Genomic DNA, 20,819 nt, shown 5'->3' on the forward strand with positions numbered 1-20,819 from the left:
ATCATTATACCAGGGACCACCAACATGATGTCCAAGCGCCCATAGGGTCCCCTGCTGAAATTAGGCTTGAAATAAGCCTTCTCTTGTAGCCATTGGGTTAGGTTTTACGATGTTCTTGGCTGTTCAATATTTCCTCCATTTTGCAAATGTGCCCATGGGTCCCAAAGGGCTGCCGGCCCCTGTATTACACCAATTCTAAATGATCTACATTGGTTGCCTATTGTCTTCTGCGCTGAATTTAAAATGCTGGTACTGACCTCTAAGGTCCTAAATGACTAGTGGAGGTCTCCTCATTGCAAGGAGTGAGGTTACAGGGAACCAGACAGAAGGCCTCCTCGGTAGTCATGCCCACCCTGTGGAATGCCCTCCCATCAGATGTCGAAGAAATAAACAACTATCTGACATCTGAAGGCAACCCTGTATAGGGAAGTCTTCAGTGTTGGATGTTTTACTGTGTGTGATGATTTAATTTGTCAGAAGCCACCCAGAGCTTCTGGGGGCAACCCTCCCCACCCCAGCCTGTCAGAGTCCTTAGATCTGAGGGAGAACACCCTTCTTTTGGTCTTACTTCCAGGTGTGGTGACACAGGATACAACCTTCTCTATGGCAGATTCCCGTACCTTGGAATTATGTGAGACACAGACACTTTTGACGTCATAGCACCTTGCCTATAAACTTTGGGAATATGAGTCCACTGGAAGTTCCAACCCTGCATTTTTACCCACTCTTATTTAGTTAAGGTGGGACGCGGGTGGCGCTGTGGGTTAAACCACAGAGCCTAGAGCTTGCCGATCAGAAGGTCAGGGGTTTGAATCCCCACGACAGGGTGAGCACCCGTTGTTCAGTCCCAGTTCCTGCCAACCTAGCAGTTTGAAAGCACGTCAAAGTGCCAGTAGATAAATAGGTACCGCTCTGGTGGGAAGGTAAAAAGAGGCTTAGTCATGCTGACCACATGACCCAGAAAAACTGTCAGCGGACAAGCACCACCTCCCTCAGTCAGTAAAGCGAGATGAGCGCCGCAACCCCAGAGTCGTTCACAACTGGACTTAACTGTAAAGGTCCCTTTACTTACCTTTATTTAGTTAAGGTAGCCATGTTGTTGTCATCCTAAAACCCTGTAACCTGCCCTGAGTTCTGCAGATGACAGGCATACTCTGAAGTAAACAAAGGGGAACTCCATTCTGAATGTCAGATGCTTCACACATGAATCGCAGTCCTATTTCCTGCACCGTACCAGCTTCCCACAGTACACATGTTGTGTGAGAATATCAGGCACAAATCTCCATTTGATGAGGACATGTGCCAAGGCAAAGCCGGGTTAGCTACCATTTTCAAGCGAGTGACCATGGTGAGTTTCCGGGATGCCCATCTGCCCTTCACACGTTTCGATGCCAGTGCTATTTTTCTAGAAAAAGAGGTGCCGGAACTCACCGTGAACTCCTCCCTTGTTTTCTTAGAATGGCAATGGTGCCCACCTGAGAGGTGCTGGAACCGACTTCTGTCAAGTTCTGGCGGGGGGGGGGAGGGAGCCCTGACCGTAATCACACAGTTTTAAATGACTGCCATGTAAGCTGCAGTGCAGCCTTACGCCTTCTCCTCCTCCTGAAGCAGTTTGGTGTTCCGAAATCCCCACTTTGAGCATTTTATGACAGCGACATATATGAGTCCCATCCTGTGGTGACATTTGTACCCATGAATAATCATGGAATGAAGTGGGCAGGGGGGGGCATAATTAGTATTTCACTTTGCCAGAGGGAGGTACTTAAGGGGGAAAGTGCCTTTTAGTTAGGAGCAGCTGATATTTGTCAGCTGGAGGACGGGGCTAATTAAATGTATCAGGCAACGGTGACAAGAAGCTGAAAAACAGCCTGACAGTTCTAAAATGACTTATAGCACATGATTAAATATAAGAGGTTTTATTAATACGCACACATACACGCACAATGCAAACAAACACACACAGGTGTGCGCCCCTCATTTGCTAAGTACCTCCTGCGCTTTTTTTTGTTCTGGTGCTTAAACAGGTGCAGAGCAGATTCCCCGCTCATCAGTATATCCTCTGCTGCTTCCATGGCAGCATATTGGTTGCCTAGCGGGAGGCTGCCACAAAGGCTCCACCTTACAGAGTGAGACAGACAAAGCAGGAAAGGTCGGCTTCAGGTGTCCCTTCGCCTGGAGGAGGAGAAATGGTTCAGGCAAAAAGCAAGCAAGCAAAAAAGGGGGGGAACCACCGTAATGAAATTGCTTTTTCAGCTCCTCCCACTTTTGGGCATAGCAGCCGGTGGGTAGAAAGTTATCAACAGCACATCTCAACTACGTAATGTCCATCTCAGCCATAGAATCCTAACAATTTCTTACCCTCCAACATTTCTCCGATGAAAATAGGGACATCCCAAGCAGACTTTTAGAAGACGTCTAAAGGCAGACCTGTATTGGGAAGTTTTTAATGTTTGATGGTTTATTATGTTTTATATATTCTGTAGGGGACGCGGGTGGCGCTGTGAGTTAAACCACAGAGCCTAGGGCTTGCCGATCAGAAGGTCGGCGGTTCGAATCCCCGTGACGGGGTGAGCTGCCGTTGCTCGGTCCCTGCTCCTGCCAACCTAGCAGTTCGAAAGCATGTCAAAGTGCAAGTAGATAAATAGGTACTGCTCCGGCGGGAAGGTAAACGGCGTTTCCGTGCGCTGCTCTGGTTTGCCAGAAGCGACTTAGTCATGCTGGCCACATGTACCGGAAGCTGTATGCCTGCTCCCTCGGCCAGTAAAGCAAGATGAGCACTGCAACCCCAGAGTCAGCCACGACTGGACCTAATGGTCAGGGGTCCCTTTACCTATATATTCTGTAAGCCACCCAAAGTGGCTGGGGAAACCCAGCCAGATGGGCAGAGTATAAATAATAAAATTAATTAATTAATTAGTTGATTTCTGAATCATTGTTTCACAAGAAACATTCAGGAGATGCCTGAAGCATTTGCACTATCACATATACCCCAAAATTCACAACAACAACAGCCAAGCTTCCTGGGGCTTGGGAGTAGTCTTGTAAGAAATCTTATAAATAAATGCATATCATTTACCAGTTCTACATTAAGCACTCAATGGAAACATAGCCACCAGTTTCCCCTAAACTTTAATAAGTAAGTACATTATAGTGCTAGTGCCAATATAACATTAAAAAATATGGTTAATTTTCCATTGCTTGAAAAAGCCCGAGTCTCCCTGAAGGCAAAGCACAATGACTAGGATGTTCCAAACTGCTAGTGAACAGTGTTAAAACAGCTCCTTCGAAAAGGCCAAGAAACTAAAATATTAAGTGGGATAATTTCAATTCACCTGCACAAACCACAGGACTGTTTCAAGCCAACTATACTTATGTATTCAACATAATTAGCCTAATATCAGTATCTTTGGCTGTCTCAAAGAGAAAAGATACGGTTTCTCTTTGTAATAAAAGCAAACACACTTTACCTCCGCGCACACATTTGGCACCCCTGCAATCTGAAGCACCTGTAGTAGATTTCTGTATTTATAGCCCTCTTGGTGCAAGTGTTTTCAAAAGAAAAATCATTTCCATATACAGCACCTATTGTTCCTCCTTATTATTCATGTGCAAGAACCAAAGATCTGTTACAGTCTGTTCCCCCCCCCCCCATCTTTTCCCTTTCGTTGACAGTGGAAAATAAATCTCAGCATTCTCTATGGGCAGCGTTTAAAAGGCTTTAAACCTAGGCTTACAAAATAGGTGCCAGATTGTGAGGAGAATCTCAAAAGGGTCATTAGAAGTGCCATGATTGCAGTTTCAGTGGCTGAAAGAAAATGGGGGGGGGGGAATCTTGAATGGGATGGTGTTGTAGCACCCTGCTTGTGGTTAACGCTTAGCTGGAATGAAATATTCAACGCAGCAACAGAGAAATTAAATAATAATTTATTTGTCAGACAAATAAATGAGAGGCACAGTGGTATATGGTTACCAAGCTCTGGCCTGCCTCCTGCCATTATGGCCAGCCCTTATATTTCCTTAATCCACCCCCCTTTGCTGCTCCTGTGGCTGCCTCTGTTCAATCAGCCTGCTTGAATTTCCTATTGGCTGATTGCTATAACCAATTTTAAGATACACCCATATCCATCCTCCTGTCCTTATATGGCAGACAAAGAGCTATATATTGTTACATCTATAAATGACAAATAAGTAGTAATATATCTTACATGTGTCTCAACAAGGAATCTTAATTACCAGCTCACCTCTTGCCCTCCTTGCCCTCCAAAACAGATGGTTAATAATTTTAAAATTTTATCTTGAACAGATGTCAGAGACCTTGGGTTCACATAAACATTGAAAGATCTCCTTCATTTGAAGGTTTCTAAACAAATGTTTGACAACTAATATATCTGGATGGCGTCTCATTGTCTAGGAGGAAAACACTGTCAAGGTTCTCTAAAAACAGCTGGTCTTGTGCCTGGCATGAAACTTTTGAAAGTCTAAGCCCATTTACCTGATCAAGATATAAGCCAATATATGCCTTGATTAAAAATGCAGTCTATATTCAGATGCCACATTCCCCCCTTTCAAGCTCAAGGACCAAGCGTCCTTGATAGCTTGATCTGCATCATATTCTGAGTTAAAGCTCTGTATAGGGCCATGACATGAGGTAGAGTTTCATTCGAAATCATCTTGCTAATTGTACTTCTAAAACATGAAATGATACATGGCATCATACATAAAACCATCACTACTACTGTCAAGAAAAACAAGCAAGACATGTGGCCAACACACGGATTGCCTCACCATTATCTGAAATGTTAAAGCAACAGGCATTCCCTGTCAAGTTCAAGACTCCACATAGGCCTCTCTGCTTGGCAAGTACATAATCCATTCCCATTTTCAGCTGCAAAATGACGGCTCTACTTTCATCCAACTGTTGTGCAATAAGTCTCAAACTCTGGGCCGTTACATTGGTTACAAGTTCCACTACTGCTTGCAATCAAATTATTCTGTTTAGATTATAAATAGGATCCCGTGCCCCTTGTATGAGCTCACCAGGATTCCAGGAGGCAGGATCATAATAGGCTATAATGCGCTCTGGTGGCCAATCATCAGTACCGCTCCAACTTTGGGTACTTCCTCCTGCTATATGAGAAATATCAGCGTTTCTTCGTGTTCGCTTAGCTGAACTAGTGGGCAAAATCCAAATTGGTGGTAATACCCATCCCAGGAAACAAGTCCCACTCCATTTGGAAGGGAGTTTCTTGTATGCCCATTCTCCACATATCCACCACAACCATCGGGTCTGAGGTTTTTGGTACGTGGAGTACAGAAGGCGAAATATCACAAGGGGTATAGAGTTCACAGTGCAGTATGTTAGATTGCCTTTCTCTGTCACAGTTATGTTCCATACCACTTTCCATGCATGAATAAAAGGGGTTGCACAGGGCAAGGTATTCCGAGTTCGATAGGTAGTACCGTTTGCCCAGGTATGACTATTCTTAATATAATCCCAAGTATAGTGACAATGAGAAGAGCCTATCATGGTAGAATCAGCTGCATCTGATGATTTATGTACACAGAATTCCCCTTGTACAGGTATAACTCGTAATGTTTAGTTGAGTTCCATCCGGGGAAATTCTGTACTTCTGTTTGGTGTAGCATTTCGCTTACCATACCAATGGCATTTATTGGTATCGGTAATAAGGGCACACCTCCCTCTGAATCATCTGGCCCAAGAGAGCAAACAAGGCAATTGGTCCTATTTGCACATTGGCTACCATCTCAGCTAAACCTACCCACATATTGTGGTCATAGCGGAATCCATATTTAGCAAATTTGGTCAGATTCAAGGACCCTCCCCTTCCCAAGGGATCAGGATTAATAATAAAATCATGTTGATGTCTAGCATATGCATTCCTTCCACAAAAAATTACCTTATTGTGTTAGCAGAAAACTATTAGTCCCAATATAATTCCCCCAGTGACAGAAATGGGGAACCACCAAGACCAAAACATATATCCCAAAGATCCACAATGTGTAATATCCCTGATAATTGTTCCACAAGGGGGCAGTCAATCAATTGTATAAGAGAATCTTCCCGCTCACAGTCTCTGGTTCAGACGCTCCTCAAGCTTCAGGCGTGCGCAGGTCAGCCAGCTTCCAGGGTGTGGCTGCAGCAGGCCGGTCGTCTAATGTTGCCCGAGACCTAGCCCGTTCCCGGTAGGGCTAGATACAGGGGTTTTTGGAGAGAGTCAGTTTAAGAGGATTAGAGGGGTCACCTTTGCATGTCCAACTGCCTTCGGACTTCTTCAAACGGGAGTGATGAATCCAGGGGGGTCACCTCAGCTACCTTCACCACTGTTGGAGTAGAGAGCAAGACGGTGTAAGGTCCACGCCACTTAGGTGCAAGTGGATCACGTTTCCACTCTTTCACCCATATGCTATGCCAGCCTGAAGCTGATGAATCGGCACGGCAATGCTGCACGGCGTGCGCTCGAGGGCCCACCTGTTAAGATAAAAACAAACAAACAAACAAACACGAGAGAGAGACAAAAACACGGGAGAGAGATTGCATTTGTCCCTGTGTCACATGGTCTCTTATTTGTTTGAGGTCAGTTGGAATATCCTGAACAAAGGAGGGCGGCCTCCCATACAGGAGCTCAAAAGGTGACAACTTAAGTCTTTTGTGGGTGTGCACCGAACACAAAACAGTGTTATGGGTAACACGTCTACCCTCCTGAGACTTTAAACATATTAGTGGGCTTCTGGCATGCCCTGCAGATACCTTGCACAAGCGTCTGGCGGTAGGTGGTAAGCCTGGCCAGGTGAATTGCATTGTTTGGATCCCAATTAGGATCTTCCAAGGGAAAGTTGTCCTGGAGATGACGGTCAATATTATAAATATTTCCCACTCTGGCCTGCTCACGCAAATATATCTGTGCCTTTTCAATTATGTCTCTCCTTTCCTCAGTGGTGAACAGAGTATTCAGGAGCTGGCGGCAATCTGTCCAAGTAGGACTGTGAGTATTTATTATTGAAGTCACCAAGTCCATCATAGCCTGAGGTGGCTGTATTGCTTGCTGACCGATCAAGGTCTCCCTGTAACTTCTGTAATAATTCTCTAGAACTTGGATGTACAGGGGTTTGGGGTGGGCAATTAGTTGTTCCACTAAAGGAGACTGTAGATGGAGTTCTACTGGGACTCACAGGTGGAATAACCACTTCTGCTTGGGCTTCATTATAGAACTCCAATGCCTCCTGAAGATATTTATCATAATCTATCAAGGAATCAAGTTCTGTGACTCCACCCCCATTATTCATTCCACTTTCTTGCCTTGGGGTTACAACTGGTGGAGTGTTTGGATTTATTTGGCAAGATTCCTTTCCTAACTTTGGCTTTTACAGCCAATAATTTGCATCGTTGGACTTTGCATTCCCTTATCCATGGAGGATTTTTATTTAATGTGCTCAGCCAGGAATCTATATATGAAAATTGTTCTGGGCACCCTCCAGTCTCTTTGGCGATGTTAGACGAAAGTTTGCTTACTAAATTTATATCAAAGGTTCCTTGAGATGGCCATTCAATATTTTGATTCGGCCACTCTAATTCACATAACGTTCTCAGGCGCTCTGGCGTCAGTTTGACTCCATATGCCCCTGAGAAGGCTTTCTTAAAATTATTTAACATACATTCAAAAGGTGTACTTCCCCCTTTGAACCCCCAACTCCCATTGTATGGCCCTGTGAAGTATCCACTCAGTCACTCACACACACACCTTACTGGTAAACGAAGTAGTACTCACTCCACACTTAGGTCAGCTACACATTGTACTTTCTCACACATGCAATGCGCCAGATACTTCACCACACACTACCTCCCAATTTTCCCTTTTCCCCCACCAGATCACCATCTGATATACCCAGCCACCTAGCGTACTCAGTTCCCCTTTACTGAGACGCAGAAGTTTGATCAGGACTTCTCTTCCTCCCAATTAATTGGAGGGCCAAAACCCCTTAGTGCACTTACCCTTAGCTGGTTCCCTGTTTATTTCTCTGGTCCCCCCCGGTCCGTCGCCGTCAGTGGGCAGGGTATCAGACAGACGAGACTGCTGCGTTCCCCTGGAAAAAATTTTTCCAGTGCGCGCTGGGTAGGCACAGTTGTCCTCTCTCTTGTACCCCGTCCAGTGAGGCGAAGGCGCTGCGTTCCAGCAGACCACTTATCCGAGTCGCAGGCACCATAAAATGTAGCACCCTGCTTGTGGTTAACGCTTAGCTGGAATGAAATATTCAACGCAGCAACAGAGAAATTAAATAATAATTTATTTGTCAGACAAATAAATGAGAGGCACAGTGGTATATGGTTACCAAGCTCTGGCCTGCCTCCTGCCATTATGGCCAGCCCTTATATTTCCTTAATCCACCCCCCTTTGCTGCTCCTGTGGCTGCCTCTGTTCAATCAGCCTGCTTGAATTTCCTATTGGCTGATTGCTATAACCAATTTTAAGATACACCCATATCCATCCTCCTGTCCTTATATGGCAGACAAAGAGCTATATATTGTTACATCTATAAATGACAAATAAGTAGTAATATATCTTACATGTGTCTCAACAAGGAATCTTAATTACCAGCTCACCTCTTGCCCTCCTTGCCCTCCAAAACAGATGGTTAATAATTTTAAAATTTTATCTTGAACAGATGTCAGAGACCTTGGGTTCACATAAACATTGAAAGATCTCCTTCATTTGAAGGTTTCTAAACAAATGTTTGACAACTAATATATCTGGATGGCGTCTCATTGTCTAGGAGGAAAACACTGTCAAGGTTCTCTAAAAACAGCTGGTCTTGTGCCTGGCATGAAACTTTTGAAAGTCTAAGCCCATTTACCTGATCAAGATATAAGCCAATATATGCCTTGATTAAAAATGCAGTCTATATTCAGATGCCACAGTGTCCCTCTCCAGTTCAACATTCACAAAGATGAAAACCTTAACAGAGCTACTTTTGAGGAGGAAGAATCTGAATAGGTCCACTTAGAAATCTAACACATGCTTGAGAAGGCAAGAAGGGGATTTCCTTTCAACATAAACAGCAACTTCAGAAAAGGGATTCTCCGCAGGAATGCAACAGGGGAAGGAAGGGTTAAATTCCTTTTTCCCCCCCAGCTGCTGCTGCAATCCCAAGGCGATTTGCATTTTTTAAAAACATGCTAATTAAAGAGTAATACAAGTCTAGTGTAGCCCTTAAGTAGCATTTTTAAGGCATTGATCACACAGTTATGACTACACAGTTGTAGTCCAGGTTCTCAAAGGCAGGAATAGTCCCATTGTCTCCCTGACCTCCACCATCTGCCCCACATTCAGTGTATTCATACTGAGATACCTCAGACCTCTTCTTGGCTCTATGGCCAAGAATACATCTACACCATACATTCAGTACACGTGACTTCCCCTTAAGAATCCTGGTACAGTGGTGCCTCGCAAGACGAAAATAATCCGTTCCGCGAGTCTCTTCGTCTAGCGGTTTTTTCGTCTTGTGAAGCAACCCTATTAGCAGCTTAGCGGATTAGCGCTATTAGCGGTTTAGCGGTTTAGCAGCTATTAAAGGCTTAGCGGCTTAGGAAAAGGGGGGGGGAGCGAAAAAAATCGCAAGACGTTTTCGTCTTGCGAAGCAAGCCCATAGGGAAATTCGTCTTGCGAAGCGCATCGAAAAACGGAAAACCCTTTCGTCTAGCGGGTTTTTTGTCTTGCGAGGCATTCGTCTGTAGTTTACCCCTCAGAGATATACAATTCCCAGCACCCTTCACAAACTACAGTCCCCAGGATTCTTTGGAGGAAGTCATGAGCTTTAAATCAGTGTTTCTCAACCTCCAGCTGTTGCTGGACTACAACTCCCATCATCCCTCCTAGCTAGCGGGGGGGGCAGTGGTCAGGCATGATGGGAATTGTAGTCCAACAACAGCTGGGTTGAGAAACACTTATTTAAATCTATGGTCTGCATGTGACTTTAGAGCGCTAGTTGCAATATGCTCTGCAATGGAAAGAGACCAGCAGGGAAAAGAAAAGGGAGGGGAAGCTTTAACCTTGCTAAAAACTCTTTGCTCACACTTTTAAGGTACCCCTTTTAAAAGGGAAGTCTATACTCCTGCTCCAAACTCCTGTGAACTGTACAGAGAAAGAGGGTTAAGGATGTGAAGTGGATTTACTAAACAGGAGCAACTTTGCATGAACTTGTTTCTGACTGTCACTATTTTGTTGCAAGGGTTCAAGAGCACACCAAACTTTAGGTTTGAGCAATTAAAGTGGATTTAAGTGTTCTGCTGCCCTACCACAACAATGCCACTTAAAAAAAAAAGTATTTTGCCACTAGGAAAACGCACTGAAAGGTGTGAGATGAATGAATGATTAATGTGAATATGTGTAAACACCTTGCAAGCCAACCATGATGAAGAACGAATGCTCACTTTTGTATAAAACCACCGCCATGCAAATCACCACATACGGTTTGGTTTGGTGTGTTGCTGTTTTTTAGTTATTTTGATTTGAACATAAAATTTCGGTATGAAGCCTTCAGAAGTGCACCTGACTCACAAACGCAATAAGGGAGACAGGAACAAAACATAGGAGCAAGCTAGCAATTGAGGAGTAAAAGCAACTACATAAAAAAATTAAAAGTATGCATTGTTCATGTATAGCAGTTTTCTCAGAAACAATGACAAAATCATAGTAAACCATTTTAAGTTTTGCACCAACAAATCAGGACAGATGCTCAGTTGAGTAAGTCACCTGGAGGAGCTTTAAGGATTAGTTTCTTGCAAGGTGTGCAAGTGTGTTGATATATACAAGGCCCTGTGTCTTGGACTAAAATGCTCCAAATATCTTCCAGCACTATGGTTTTGTTGTAGGTGCACCTTCTTACAGATGCTCATGTCACATGTTATTCTTTGAGTCATTCTTTGGGTTATTCTTTGACCTAAGGAACTTCACTATCCTCCCTCCTTCTTGTCCCACTTTCTGTGGACACCTGGAAACCCAGGTAAAGGAGAAGAAGATGGGCATACAGGGAGATAGGGTCTGACTATATAGGGCAGGGGAGAGACCAAACCTCTGTAGCAGAGGGCATGATCCGTATGAGTAAAAATCTGAGCCCTGGATCTACTGCTGGCTTCTCGAATTAAAAGGGCATCAGGTGGAAGGCATGGGAAAGAGGGAAGAACTCATGCTGACACAGTGCTGTGCAAGATGAGCAAATTGTTTGACTCATTATATAGCGCCTTCGTATGTTCGGCTGCCAGCAGCACGGGTATTCAGCTCATCATATGGGAATGGCAGTGAGGAAGAGGGAGCAGGTTTTTTCATGGCCCTTTTGCATAGCAAGCCTGCCAGAGCCACAGAAAGGAGGGAGAGTCAACCCTCATTTGCCATTGCTGTGTTATAGCTCCTAGAGAAGCACAAGACACACCAACTGCTGTTCTATAGGTTCAGGCTATGGGTTTTTTCTGCAAGATAGCTTCTCGACTGCAAACAAAAATAATAATTTGGGCTACAGACCGCATTGTCTCACAAGTTGTGCAACTTCCTTCATTTGCAGTTTCATAAGATGGGCTGGATAAACACGACTGGAAGTGTTCAGTGAACGCTGCCTGGTTGCACAGAGCTAGAATAGGTAACCCATGAAATCCTGTGCAGACCTGTTATTGCACCTAAAGTCTAAGCAATCTAAGCTTGGGGGATGCTAATGTCCTAGAAAATTCTGTCTCAGGATGAGGATGAATGGTGTATTCCTGAAGCGCCTGCATAAAGCGAAATGTAAGAACACAATGTGAGTGTGAGCACTTAAATAACGCAGATGGGGTCCAGAGAGAAGATAAATTCTGCTAAAACTTTGGTGAGGAAACTGGAGAAAAGCATTTGAGGAGAAAGGGAGAGAGAGGTTTTTTTTCTTTCTTAGGCCAGGCTTTGTACAGAGCAAGGATTCATTCAACCAAACATGCAGAGGAAAACTCCCTCAGAACTACACAACAAATCAGGGCATGTGCTACCTCAGCGAACACCATGTTACCATGCCAGGTTGCTAAGCAACACTTCTACTACCACCCCCACCCTCTGGGGTTAGCTGACTTACTGGTGATGGAAATAACCCTTAAGTTACAAACTGAATGGCCCCTGCTGCTGCATAAGAATCCTGATTCATTAGACCAAGGGCTTATCTGGTTCCACATCCAATTTCCTACAGTGACCAGATAGGTGCATCTTGGGAAGCCCACTAGGTTCCCCCAATGTTGTTCCCAGCTGGTTATTCTTCTCCCTCAGAACCTGGAGTCAGCATGCAGCCGTGAAATGAAATAAAAACACATAGGATTTGCCCACAAGCCACCATGAGAAGGAAAGGGAAAGGAAAGGAGGGAAATTAGGGGAGGGAAATCAATTTGACTACACCAAAGTGAAGAGGTGAGTTTTTAACAAGAATTTGAACATGATTAACAGAAAATCACAAGCTGTGGCAAAAAAACAACAACCCACCAACCTAAGTAACAGAGAAGTGAATTTCCTATGCACGAGTAGTAATTCCCATGCAAGGCAGCTCCCATGTAGACAAACGCGTCAAGAAATATATGTCATTAACCTCTAGAGACAGAGACAAACGGCCACACAGCGAAAGGTAAAGGGGATTGTGTTCTGTAACAATAGCTGCCTCGAGCAAATGGGAATTACACATGCCTCTTCCACCAACATATTACTACAGTATATCATGCAAAGAATTATTGAAATGCCATACTTGCAATATGCAAAAGAGAAGAATAAAAATTGGGTCGTGGGTTGTTGTTTTTTGCTTTGTCAATGAATGTATATCACTCCCTGTCTCCAGTGAGCAGCAAACACACTCATTCTCATTGTCGATCTCTGACACACTCACACACAAAGCTTGATTCATTTGTGCCTCAGATCGTTTCCTTTAACCCTTTCTATTTGCATCCTTCTTAATTGCAGTTTTACAGGATGTGCAATGAGAATGTAGCAATGTGTATGTGTATGTGTATATACACACACACTGTATCGACAACACATATAACACTGGCACAAGGGTTCCTTGTGTTCTCAAGTCCTTGTGCACACACAAAAATTGCCACATTTAAATGTAATCATTTCTGCGTCCGATATACCCATAGCAATCTGCAAAGACTGCAGTATGGATTATATCCCCCTACCCTGTGGCCAGACAGATGCTACTGGGATACAACTCTTATCATCCCCAGCCAGCATGGGCCAGTTGTCAGGGGTGGTGGGAGTTCTTGTGAAAGCACTTTAGGAAGGTCACAGGTTCCCCATTCCTGGTTCAAACACATATATACAAACCCAATCCTTGTTTCAAATTAAGCCCTAGTTATTGGGCGGGGGTGGGGAGAAAAACTAGGACATCCACCTTATGTTGCAAAGTCATGGCGTGAATAGTTCTTTGCTAAAGGATAGGCTTCCATTGGTCACAAAGGGCTCTTTTGTTGTTGTTGTCTAACCAGAATAAGGTAAAGGATAACCGTACAGTGGTACCTCAGGTTAAGTACTTAATTCGTTCCGGAGGTCCGTTCTTTACCTGAAACTGTTCTTAACCTGAAGCACCACTTTAGCTAATGGGGCCTCCCACTGCCGCCGCACCACCAGAGCACGATTTCTGTTCTCATCCTGAAGTAAAGTTCTTAACCCGAGTACTATTTCTGGGTTAGCAGAGTCTGTAACCTGAAGCGTATGTAACCTGAAGCATATATAACCCGAGGTACCACTGTAATGTGTAAATGTGGCCAGGTTTTTACCAAAATGTCTTCTCCTTTTGGGGAGGGACAGGAGAATCGCCCCTTTAAAACTGCCAGTGGTTTTTGGCTGTTGTTAATCATGTTCTCAGGTGTTATACACACACACACACACACACACACACACACACACACACACACACTAAGGGTTTTAAGGGTCTGAGACTATGAACTTAGTAGATTTGAAAAGTATTTTTTAAAAACAACACCTGTGTTTGATGATGATGATGATGATGATGATGATGATGATGCCACCCATCTGACTGGGTTGCAGCAGCCACTCTGGGTGGCTCCCAACGAAATATTTAAAATGCAATAGAATGCCAGCCATTTAAAACTTCACTACCAACCTTTGTAGTCTTATTTGGAAGACTGTCCTAATCTGTTGCCCCCAAAGCCAAGGAATAAGTCCCACTGAACTTGGTGGAACTTACATCTGCATGAACATGCCTCAGATTATGCAGCTAGTTTAGAAGGATAAGATACACACACGGGGGACAATAATTCTACATCCGACCACCTGGAGCTTGGTTGGCAGGCTTTGCTGCTAAACGTTATAGTTGCGTGCCTCTTCAGCAACTCATGCGTGTAGAGGTTTCCTGGTGAATGGCAAGAGGCGCTACGGAAAGCCCATTAGTATATAGTTGGTGTTCCTGTCCCTGCACTGGAAAATCTCATTCAATAGAAGGTTGCTAAGAGAAATGTCGTTCAGCAAGAATTTGAGTTTGCCTCTTTCTTCAACCAGTTCTTACGGAGACTATTTACAGGTTCTTAATAAGATTCTTAACAGTGGAGCTGCAAGGAATCCTTTGTATGGCCGACTGAACATGCTTTCAGGGGTCAGTTCAGAGGTCCATGCATTTAGGTTGCTTTCTCAGTCTATGCCAGAGCTCAGGGTGGGTAACAATCCCGGGGGGGGGGGGGTATAAAAAGGATGCCATCTGTTTGCAGTTTTCTCCATCGAAGTCTTGCTACAGGCGCTCTACAGCTAAACGTGACAGAATTTCTCTGTCTAAACTACGTTCCAAGGATCTCTCAGGTTCCGCAACCCTAGATGTCATATCTTTTTTCCAGTCAGAACTCACTGGAACTCAGTTCCAGCACCTCTGATGTGAGTTCTGGCACCTCTCAGGTGGGTGCCATTGCCATTCTAAGAGAATGAGGGAGGTGTTCATGGAGAGACCCGGCACCTCTTTTTCTAGAAAAATAACACTACATATAGTCTTATCTTATTTTATCTTCACAGATAAAATAAGAAAATTTGGGTGAGAGATAATGGTTCGTCAGAGGCCATCTTGGGAGCAGCATTTTGATCTTGGGCCTCCTCTGTCCAAAACCAACTGCGCCAACCAAGACTTATTCCTATCATTTCCTGTGACTACTGAATATTCTTAACTCTTACCTATTGGGATTTACAGGCTCAGACCCAGAACACTTTTTTTTCCTTCCCAGACCCTCACACCTGCAGAATGAAGATAACAACACTTAAGTTACCTACCTCTGTGGAATGTTATGAGGCTTAATTAATGTTTGCAAAAGAACTTTGAAATCCACAAATGAGGAGTGCAAAAATAATCAGTTTATATTTCAATTTCTCCCTTTAATTAACGGACTGCCAAACACATTTTCCAAACCACTAACCTGCCTAACATTAAAAAAATTACCAAACTGAATGTTTTTTTAAAAAGAAAATGTGCTAAAAACAATAAAACCAATCAATCAATGTGATTCCCTGTTCCACAAGAACAAAGCTTTTGGAGCTGACATGTGGCTTTGTTTTGGATTTTTAAGGGACATCTACCTTCACCCTTTTTGTTACTTTATATTCGGCAGCCGATTCATTGGTTACGGGATACCGCTCTTGATTTAGTAACAGCTCAACATTCTGAATGGGATTTCAAACGCGAGACAATTTGGTGAAGGCTCGGCAAATGTCAGCTGACGCCTGAAACAAATTGTTGAATTAATTCAGTCACCTTAACACATGACTGAGAGCATGTTCAAATAAATCAGTGATTTACTACCGCATGGCAGATGTGACTGACGTAAACATGGTGGAGGCTGGTTGATTAGGGCAACCAGACCTAAGCTCTACCAAATGAAGTTATCTGAATTTTGTTATTTTTTTTAATGTTTTCCCCTCCCCCCAAATCTCAAAGCCACATTCTTTCCTGTCACACACAATCCATTTCACTGTAGAGAGGATCCTTGCCAAGGTCCCATTCCTTGCCCAATCAGGTCTCTGCACCACTCAGCCAGTTTCAAGCCAAAAGGATTCCTATGGCCAGGATGTCTCACCCATCTGTCTCCTGGCAGAAAAATAATAATAATAACCTGACAGGATCTACTGGCTCTTTGCTCTGGCTGTGCCGTTTCCCCTTCCCTCTTGTTGTCACAATCTGAATCCAGCTAAGGTATCTTGAGGCTAACTGGTCTAGTTGTTATTTCACCTGGTTGCTAGCATGCTCAGAGTTCCTTCCTTCAAGTCATGTCAACATGTTACCCCACTGGTGAATGAATTGTACTACTTGCCAAATAGTTCCCAGGATAATTTCAAGATGCTGGTTTTGGTGTAGGAGTATAAAGCCATTTGGGCAAAACCACATCTCCCTGCCCTACACCTGATGTCATATATGTGGGATATATCCAGTCTCATACAGCCAACCTGCTTAACACTAATTAATTCATGGAGGGGTTAAGACCATAGAGTAAGCTGTCCTGTCAGGCTTAGCTAGGTTCAACCCCCTCACCTTCGGAGGAAGGGTTACCAAACTATTCATTTTGTCTCCTTTTCCACTATGTGAACTGACTAGTAATGATGTCTGGGCTGGTTGCTCTAAGGCCAGACCACATGGCTTTAGCAAGCCATCTTTGTGTTTCTATAAAAACAATTTAGAAGCATTTACTAATTTTGCAACTAAGTTGTACTGCCTGTCTTTTCTTGCTGCTTCATGGGAAAGCACAGGAATCTGACCTTTGAAGTGTTTATAAGTAAGCCATTTTTACCTTACCAGACATGTGGTCTCTTTCTATGCTAAGGGAAGTGGGTAGCTTTGGAAGAAACTTAGAAGGGAGAATTTTAAAGGTCTAACAGCCTGTATTTCCATGATTTACTTTGCTGCATGTTTTGTGATTTTAAATCTCAGATTCAGAACTACTTTAGATTACAGTTTAGTAATGTCTATTTATGGTTCTTTGTAAAACACTGCACTGAGTATCTCAAAATAAAGGCAGAGTATAAATGTTTGAAATGCAGGAACAAATACCAAAACAAAACCCCAAAGTGAAATATAAAATTATCCAAACCCTATTTTCCAAATTTGTCCCAGCTATCAAAAGTAAAGCCATATAAAATGTCTTACAATGCTTCTCAAAAATAAATAAATGATTCAGCTTTGCAGAGTTTTCGTGGAAGGAAATTCAGGGGCCGTGATCAACTCACCAAGAACACCACAGTAGAATCCCAGGCAGCCTAAACCTTTTATATAAGATGGTGGGCTTGCTCCCTGGAGAAATCTGAGTTTATATCATCGTCTGTCACTAAGCTTTCAAACTGGCCTTGGGCAAATTGCTTTCTGTCAACCTGAGATCTCCCTCTCTAAAATGGAATAAAAATTACCTCCCCTCTGTGATGGTTATGAGGGCAAATGAGGAAAGGCGTATGAAGTGTTTTAGTCATGCAAGATGTAAACAGCATGCATGGTTCTGAATCTAAGCTCCTTGGGTTTGCTATTTTCTCAGAATTTCACTTTATCTTATACTTCACAGGTTAAAACAGCCACACGAGGTGCAATATTAAAGGTAATCCCTGCCACAATGTTTGGGTCAAATTTGATGCTACGAAAAGCGCATGATTGCTTTTGACGTATCATGTTTCTTTCCAGGAAGGCTCCTCCTATGTTCCAAGAAGAAACAAAGCAGAGTTCCCAGGTCACAAGTTAGATACCAGTTGTCCTTTTCAATTTGCCCCTGAAGTAGCAGGCAAGAGCCATTGCTTCTCCAAGTCCCAACCTCAGCCATTTCATCCTCTCCTCTCTCCCATCAGCAGTGTAGTACGCTTCTCAAACTGCTCACTACGGCATGTGGGCAATGACTGCATACACATGGCATTGTATTCGATAATCAACGGAGACTGAGTACTTGTGGGAGGGAGGTTTCTAACATAGTCCACACACAATCTAGACCAAGTGCTTTTTTCCTTTTTCTTGGCAGTGCTGCACAGCGTTGCTGGTGTGCATATACAAAGATTGCAATTGCCACTTCCTTTTCCATTCAACTGGGGCATGTGCAGGGAGGAAAAGGCATGGGTGACCTAATCAAAACATTTCAAAGAGGAACACCCACCCTTGTAGAATCATAGAACTGTATCGTTGGGATTCCAAGGGTCATCTATTCCAACCCCCTGAAAAGCAGGAGTCTCAAAACATGTAGAATCATAGAATTGTTGAGTTGGAAAGGATGGCAGGGTCTAGACCAGTGGTTCTCAACCTGTGGGTCCCCAGATGTTGTTGGACTACAACTCCCATCATCCCTGAGCTCTGGCCTTGATAGCTAGGGGTGATGGGAGTTGTAGTTCAACAACATCTGAGGACCCACAAGTTGAGAAAAGCTGGTCTAGATGAAAAGCAGCACGCTGAAGATGAGCGCGGATGATTCTAAATTGAGAAAGAAGACTACACTGTTGTGCTACAGATGGGGCAGTGTGTACACAGCCAAAGTGTACCCAAAAGGAATCTAGAAAAGGCAGATACAGCTGTGGCTGCCTCATCTCATAATTTAGCAGTGAATTTAAAGGTATATGGGTTATGACCAGGGAAACATATAGTAAAAATGGCCCCTCTAATCCACAGACTGCCACCTGAGGTGCCTTCACATGATCATTGAATGAGAATGAGTTTTTCATCTGATAGCTAGTGCCACGATGCTCTGATCCAAACAGATCCAGTGAGGAGGCAAAAGGGGGAAGTCACACGGCTGCATCGCAGTTTAAATCACCCGCGGCCACGCCCCATGCTGGCATTGGTTGGCCGGTATGACACAGCCGAGGGTTGGTGTGAGGGGGGCATCAACCCTCCGCCCCCCCCCCAACCCAGATCACTGCACGGGCCCAGAAGCCTGGTCACAACACCACCCATCACGAAAGGTGAGTGGACATGTAGCAGAGGCAATTTTCTCAGAGTGGTTTGGAAGGGAAGGAGTGGGGCTGCTGGAGGACCATAGAAAGGAGAATAATTGGTCTAGAGTTAGAAACAACCTTTGTTCCCAAGGCATTTGTAAGACGGAGGCACTACAGTATAGAAAAATGCTGTATTAATGTTGCAAAGACTTCATTAGTACAGAGGTTAATTGCCTTTCCCTGTCATATTTTTGCTGCCTACAACTGTGTCGTATCGTTGTTTGCTTCATTAGTTTTTAAAGTGGAACAGCTAAAGCTCAGGTTATTGAAATAACAGGTGCATTAACTGTGCTTCTGTATGGCGCTATCTGCTTGCAGCGAACTGATTAATCACCTCCATTTCCAGCAGCACCAGCCTTGTGCCTGGAGGAGAGCCAGGAATATGGGTCAGTGGGGGAAAGCCTTATCAGCACTCAGTGCTCCCACCTTGTACCAGGAGAAAGTAGCATTCCCGTTTGCAATTCCCCTGGTAATCTTACAAGAATTGCAGTCGTCTAGAAGGAGGTGTGGAAAAGAGCGCCTGGTGGCAATTGTGAAGTTCCAGTCTCTGCGTTACTCGATGTTTAATATTTGTTTGAAAGACTGTAAGTGCCTAAGGGATACAATATTTCACAGGAACGAAGGAAGCTACCATATATTGAGTCAGACCACCAGTTTCAGACTTCCTGCATGGACATCTCCAATTAACTATAGCCTCTTGTATCATCCAGACTTGGAAGCTGTGGTTACTTGGTCCAAGGTTATCTTTATTACAGCTGCAGCATTTAAAAGTATTTAAAAATCAGGTTTTAAAAAGAAGCACAGTCGTACCTCAGAAGCCGAACAGAATCTGTTCCAGAAGTTCGTTCAACTTCCAAAACGTTCAGGAGCCAAGGCGCGGCTCCCAATTGGCTACAGGAAGCTCCTGCAGCCAAGTGGAAGCCATGACGGACGTTTGGGTTCCAAAGAACGTTTGCAAACCAGGTTTTGAGGCATTCGGGAGCCGAAACGTTCGATTCGCAAGGCGTTTGACTCGCAAGGTACGACTGTATAGGAGAAACTAGGGGGGGCTAGAACAAATGTCAAAGGGAAATAGAATGGATTGTTTATGGAATTAAATTTTGGTAAAGAACAACTAGATTGTTTTGCAACTGAGAAAAGTACCCAAAGGATACTTGGCATTGGATAGTTATCAGGTGGTGCATATTTTGGCTTATTTGATTGAGGTATTATCTTCTAAACCAGCCCTGTTTTGCTTCCTGTCCCCCAGTCAAGGTACATGGTGCTCCTTTCTCGTTCCTCCAAATGCCTCCCTTTAAGATCCTTACCCCTTACACTGGGATTTCTCATCTGTCAGAAGATACCTACTCCATCACAGGTGTATATTTATCTTCTCCAATCCGGTTAAAACTTCTGCAGGATTGAAATACAAGGTTCTGCCATTCTTGACACACAATGAATTTCCACATTCCACATGCATTCTGCTGCATTCCCTCCACCCCACCTCAATCTCTTGCTATTAATGTAAATATATTCTGTTTGAGGAGCGGGAGAATGTTACTCTACATTCTTTCAGCAACTCTGCACTTGAGGGTGGGTCTAGCCATGCACAAAAGGATCCCATCTTTCAGAAAACACTCTTAAAGCAATCTATTGATTTCCATTCATTTCCCAGTTTTCCTCTCTCCCTCCCCCTATATCCCGGAGAACAAATCACTTGCAGTATAGTACACATGAGCAAGAGAAAATAATTACACACACTATATCTCAAACCCTACATAATTACACTTTAAATTGGTTTATTCTGAATCCTTTCAGCTCATCATTGTTGCCCAACTCTAATCAAGCCTGACTACTGAAGTCAATATAACAACA

This window comes from Podarcis bocagei (assembly GCF_964188305.1).
Source record: "Podarcis bocagei genome assembly, chromosome: 3".
NCBI lineage: Eukaryota > Metazoa > Chordata > Lepidosauria > Squamata > Lacertidae > Podarcis > Podarcis bocagei.